This window comes from Castanea sativa, chromosome 6 (assembly GCF_040712315.1).
Source record: "Castanea sativa cultivar Marrone di Chiusa Pesio chromosome 6, ASM4071231v1".
NCBI lineage: Eukaryota > Viridiplantae > Streptophyta > Magnoliopsida > Fagales > Fagaceae > Castanea > Castanea sativa.
The window spans coordinates 52118086-52124164 of NC_134018.1; the positions used below are offsets into that span (position 1 = coordinate 52118086).

Here is a 6079-nt window from a genome sequence, read left to right on the forward strand (position 1 = left end):
GGCTAGGCCTATAGCTGTGTTTTTTAAACGCGGCCATAGGCCCTACCCAATAAAACGCCACTGTAAACATGATAAACGCGGCTCTAGGTATATTGTTTTAGCTGCATTTATAACAAACGCAGCTATAGAGACCCTATAGCCATGTTTTTATAAACACGGCTATAGCTCGCATTTTTTCGCCATAGGCGATACAAGGTGGCGGCGTTGCTGGAGACGCTAGTAGAGCTTGTAGAAGAAGCGCCGCAAAGGTCTTCAAGCCACTCACCAACAGTCCTCTTCCTCTCTCCACGCCTCCGCCACCACCACCGTCTAAAAGAAGGTAACTTCTTCTACTGCTACATCTCATCCAATTCAATGTTGTTGATGATGATTTGGGCTTTTCTAGGGTTTCACTGTTGATCTTTTAAGCTTTTTTAGGGATTCTGGGTTTTGATTAGAAATGCTGCGTTTTTGGTTTTGATTGTTGTGGTAGAGTTGGAGAGTCTTCCTTTAATGGTTTCTGGGGTCTGGTCTACTGATAACAACTAGCAATTGGAGGCCACTACTCAGTTTCAGAATCTGCTTTCTATTGGTATTTTTATTTATGTATTCTTATTGATTGTTTTTTACGTAAAATAATGAATGTGATTTGATAATATATATACTTTTGTGAAATTATGGAATTACAAAAAGAAGCCCTCCAATTGAGGAAGTAATTCAATCTGGGGTTGTTCCTACGTTTGTCGGGTTTCTAGTAAGGGAGGACTTTCCTCAACTTCAAGTTTGTATGGGATTTTTTTGTTGTTTTTTTGCTTACTCATTTTTTGGACTTATTGTACATTTATTTCTATTGAAATGAATTTGCAGTAACAGTAACAGTATCCCAACTTGAAGTTTGGTTGGTTGTTAAAATAATCATCTCTCAGTTATCTGCCATCAATAATACTATAATTATAATTATGTGCTTTATGTTTGTGGGAGCTGTGTGTTTGAAATGTTGCCTTGTGATGTGTCTTGTGTTCAAGCATAGGCTTTTTTTTTTTTTTTTTTTTTGCACGTCGAGCATAGGCATTATAGGAATGAAACGAGGTTCAAAGATGTGTGTCTTGCGTATGCTATCACACACAGAGCGACACCAAACTGCATTGGTAAGTAAAGCATATGTAGAACACTTGAGAAACAAATGGATATTACCCTTTTAGTGCTATACTTTGTCCATTTACTCCTTCCTTCTCTTTGGATTCCCCATATCGCATGTTTTTCTTTCTTTTTCGCTCCTTGTGCAAGATAGAGAGGTGTTAGAATCATTGTGTACTATTTATAAACAGTAACACAGTTCTAGAAAAAAAAAAAAAAAAAAAAAAGAGGAAAAAATAACGTCGGTGGTGTTTGTTTCGTAAAATATGAAATTATTATTCTGGGGAAGGACAAAGTTGCATTTTCCTTTGCGTGTGATTGATGTAATGGAGGGCCATCTACTCTTTGGATGCTTTGTTTTCATTTCTTGGTGGCAGCCAGCGAGTACACATTAACAGCCAGCCAGGTCATTGAGTGGAATTTTTAATACTTACGTGCAAGCAATATTTACCTATAAAAAAAATTAAGTGCAAGCTAATATTTAATTATTTCAATTATTGTCATTAAATTTTGTTAAATTAATACATGCTCTCAGGTCTCGATTCAGCCCTTCGTTTTAAGGTCACAATCGTACAGCAGCGTCAAGGACAGAACTCAAGTGGGTAGGGAATTAGAGGTCAGTTTCTTCTGCCTTAATTTTAAAGAATTTTCTTGAAACAAAAATTTGGTAGCCATATCTAGCGGTTCTGATTCAGTTGGATTTCTTAAGAAGAAATTTATTACCTTTTTCACCTTTTCACCAAACTATTTTCACTTCCTACAGGTGGAAGCTTTAGCAGTACAGTTGACTAAAAGGGAAGGGGAGTTAATACAAGAAAAGGCTGAAGTTAAGAAGCTAGCAAATTTTCTTAAGCAGGTGATCTGAATTCCTTGGTAGAAGTTGGGTAATTTGACATTTGTTGTGTTGTGTATTTTTATAAGCAAATTGTTTCAATCACTAATATTAGTCAGATACATCTTAATGGCTAAAATAAATCTAATAAATTATAAGTTTAATGCTTGTGTGGGGTTAATTTTCTGTTTGTTAAGTACGTTGTGAGTTTGTTATTTATGTAAAACTATAATGAACTAGCTCTGATGTTGTTTTGATGGCTACTATCACGTATCAAATCCTCTGGAAGTTTTGTTGGAACTGAGCCATCCAATTCCTAAATGGTATTTCCTCCAAGTGTCTTAGAGTTTATAGTTTTATTTTTAGTCTTGGTTGATTAGGTGTTTTATTTTATTTTGGGTAGATAAGTAATTTTTGGCTTCAAGGGGAGGTGAGGGGAGATCCAAACTAGTGATTAGTGACTTTTGTTTCATGAGGCGTGGTCCCTAGTTTTGGCTGATTATTTTGCTTCCTATACAACCTATACAAAGGAGTATCATATTGAATTGCAGCCATTGTTGTAGGTTCCAGGCCCAACTATATGCCGCTATGATCAGAGTTTAAGATCAAAAGAAGGTGGGTAGAGCAATAGCGAACAGAGCATAGGACAATTAGTCATGTTTAGAGGATAAGGCATATTAAAATCACACATTGTTTGACAGTAAGTTCTAGGAAACCCAAAAATTGAGTTGGGCTAGATGAAATGCAACAAATACAAATGGACTAGAGATATTTTCTCACCTCCAAATGGGCCTAGTTTGAAAAAGAATTATAGGTTTGGCCCGCATGCCTAGAAAGATGTTAGATGAAAAAATAATAGGCACGTACATGGACATGTATATGTACATTTACATATTTTTTTCCTAACACATATATATAAGTAAACATTTATGTAATGGATCCAGCTAGTATGACCCATTGTGTTTTTTTGTTTTGTTTTTTAGATTGAACCCATTGCATTTTTTCTACTCATGCATGGATGAATGTTCATTGCTACTTTCAAATTTACTGTAGAGGGTCCAATTGGGTGTTGTTGAAAAAGGAGTAGGTGGTGCCTCTAAAGTAACTCAAAGCCCATTTAGGAGTGATTGGTCAAGCCTTATTTTCAACATCAAGATTCAAGCAGTAAAACCATTCGATGAGCCCATTTATATAAGTTTATTCTTCAATCGCTTCAAATTCTATGATGTGTGTGGTGTTTTTTAATGTGCTTTATGCAAGGCTATGTGAACCAGTGTAGTGTGTATTTTAATGTGCTTAATCGCTTCAAATTATATATATATATATATATATATATATATATATATATATATATATATATATATATGTGTGTGCGCGCGCGCGCGCGCACTCTTTTTATGCAAGGCTATGTGAGCCACCAACTAAAGCTAAATTTTTTGCTTAACATGTTGGAAACTTTAATTCCCCAATCTGAAAGTCAATTGTTGCCATAGTTTGGCTAGATGTGCTATAGTTTGGCTGAAAATACTATTTCAGTGACAATTTTCTCTCAATCTTATTTAAGCCCTCATATTTCCTTGTTCTCTTCAGGGCATTGAAAACTAAGGGAAACACACCCAAGTATGGTCTGATATTCCATTCATCTTTTCTTGGTCGGGCATCTGCAAAGAACAAAGGACGAATGGCTCGTTATCTCGCAAACAAGTGTTCTATTGCATCACGAATTGATTGCTTTGCAGGTAATTTTAACCTTCTTGATACAACAATCACTCCGGATGTTTCTCAAGCATTACTGCTTTTGCCCCTCATTATTGATTTTGTTGCCTTGTATTGTGATGCAGAGAACGGATCTACTGTTTTTGGGGAGAAACTTAGTGACCAAATTGAGGAGCGACTTGACTTTTATGACAACGGAGTTACACCTCGTAAAAATATTGATGTGATGAAAACTGCAATTGAAAGTAATCAAAACAAAGGTGTGCATCAGTGCATGGAAGAGAAGATAATATTAGTAATTTTCTTTTAACATTATTTTACATATATGAACACCTGGTCTTTGGTTGTATGAAATACTTAGATTCCATTTGTATATGTGGCACGATGCTTTCAATTGCATTGTGCTCATTGGACGTGGACCAGGACTTTTGGTTTCAAACTTGATTATGTTGCATAAGAAATTTGTATTATTTAGGAATAGGCATAATTCCTTGACTTGCATTGTGGTATGATAAAACATGACATGACCTAGCATTCTTTGACTTTCATTTGAACTTATCATCTTTTGTAGACAGGCATTTGCCATATGGCCAAGGAAAAAAAAAATCTATAACCGCTTTTTAAAATTCAAAAAATTAAAAACAAAAACAAAAGGGTTATAGTCACGTTTTTAAATTAAAATGTGGCTATAGTTATCCCCTATAGTCGCCTTTTATAAATGCGGCTAAAGTATGTCCTATAGAAACGCAGCCATTGGTCCTGGCCTATAGCCGCATTTGTAAAAACGCGGCTATAGACCACTCAGACCTATACTTATGAATTTTAAGCCACGGCTGAAAACGCGGCTTAAAAAAATGCGGCTATAGGCCGAATTGACTTATAGCCACATTTTCAAGAGCTATAGCTGCATTTTAAAAACGAGGCTATAGGACTTTTTTTGTAGTGTGTTTTGTATGCAAAATATTTAATTAAAGGGTTTAGTTTTGGAAATGTTTTTCTGTCCATGGTTTATAACACATTATATAACCAAAGTACAATTATAAAAAGACCTAATTTTTGTAGTTGTAGACTGGAGTTACAAACAGCCGACACTAGACACACACAACCAATGTGGAATAAACATATCTGTTGCAATTTTTAATTGCGTAACTAAAAATAATTTCATTCATCATAATTATTTTTAAAAAAAGAATTTTAGCATAATACCATACAATATTTCTCAAAAGAATGAATTATACTGAATTTCGTTTTTCAGAATTTACTACATACCAAATGCAATATCTATTTGCAGTAGAGTCATCGCACTTGATGACGAAAACGAAATGTGTAACTCGATTGAAAAGCTTCCAGGTCGATTGAAATAAAATTGCTGGCTCATGGCACATCTTTGTTCGATAATAATGTTGTCAAAGTCAAGGTAGAAGTTAAGTGTGATTACACTTATCCAAAAGAAAAATCAATGGTAGCAATCTCTAGTTGTTGTCATTGTCACCAAGATTGAGAGGCTTCCCGCTTGAAATAAAACTGGCTCATGTGTCAGACTTGTATCCAAAAGAAAAGGCAATAGTAGCAATCTCCGGTTGTTGTCATGCAACATTAAAAAGGAGAAGCGTAAATTGTAAATTACACTACTAAAGTTTTGGAGTGTAGAACTTAATTTACACCCTAAAATTTTAGAATTTGGACTTTACTTTCTGAAGTTTTGGGATGTCTAGATTTTACATTTTAACGTTTCAGAATTTAGATTTTACCTGCTAAAAAAAAGAGTAAATTATAAAGTACAATATTAAAGTTTTGGGGTGTTTGGATTTTATTCCCTAAATGTTACCCCATGAAGTTTTGAGGTGTTTGAATTTTACACCCTGACGTTTCATAGTTTGATTTTACCTCTTAAAGTTTGGGGTGTTTGAAGTTTGCACCTTCAAATTCTGAAACTTCAGGATGTAAAATTCAAATAGCCCAAAACTTTAAGGAGTAAAATTCAAACACCCCAAACTTTAGGAAGTAAAATTCAAATTCTGAAACTTCATGATATAAAATCCAAAAACTCCCAAATTTTAGGGTGTAACTTACAAATTACCCAAAGGAAAAATATTACTTGAAACTTCTTGTTATTTGCACCTAATAAAATTAGCATTTGGCAATAAGAGGTGATGACAGATTAGAGGTGCGGACTATATTGATCCATCTTAATAATTTTCTTCTATCCAAAAATATAAAATAGAGAAGGGATTTTTTTTTTTTTTCCAAAAGAAAAAGAAGAAGTTGACCGAGTAATTAAGTGCTTAGAAAAATTAGCAAAATTATTTAGAAAGTCTGTTGCTAAAAAATGAAAGGAAGAGAAGAAAAAAATAATAACAGTTTTTTTTGAAGGTTTATAATTTTTTTTTGGCGAAAATACACTTTTGGTCTCTA

The 6079-nt window shown here is 34.3% G+C and overlaps 1 long non-coding RNA gene across 1 annotated transcript; it reads left to right on the forward strand.

The window, feature by feature from the left end:
• Positions 1-167: 167 nt before the first annotated feature.
• LOC142641286 (uncharacterized) lies at positions 168-4158 on the forward strand. Its single transcript, XR_012845356.1, has 6 exons — positions 168-319; positions 473-571; positions 1652-1732; positions 1880-1972; positions 3539-3687; positions 3790-4158. It is a non-coding gene; the product is annotated as an uncharacterized LOC142641286 (long non-coding RNA).
• The last annotated feature ends 1921 nt before the right edge of the window (positions 4159-6079 follow it).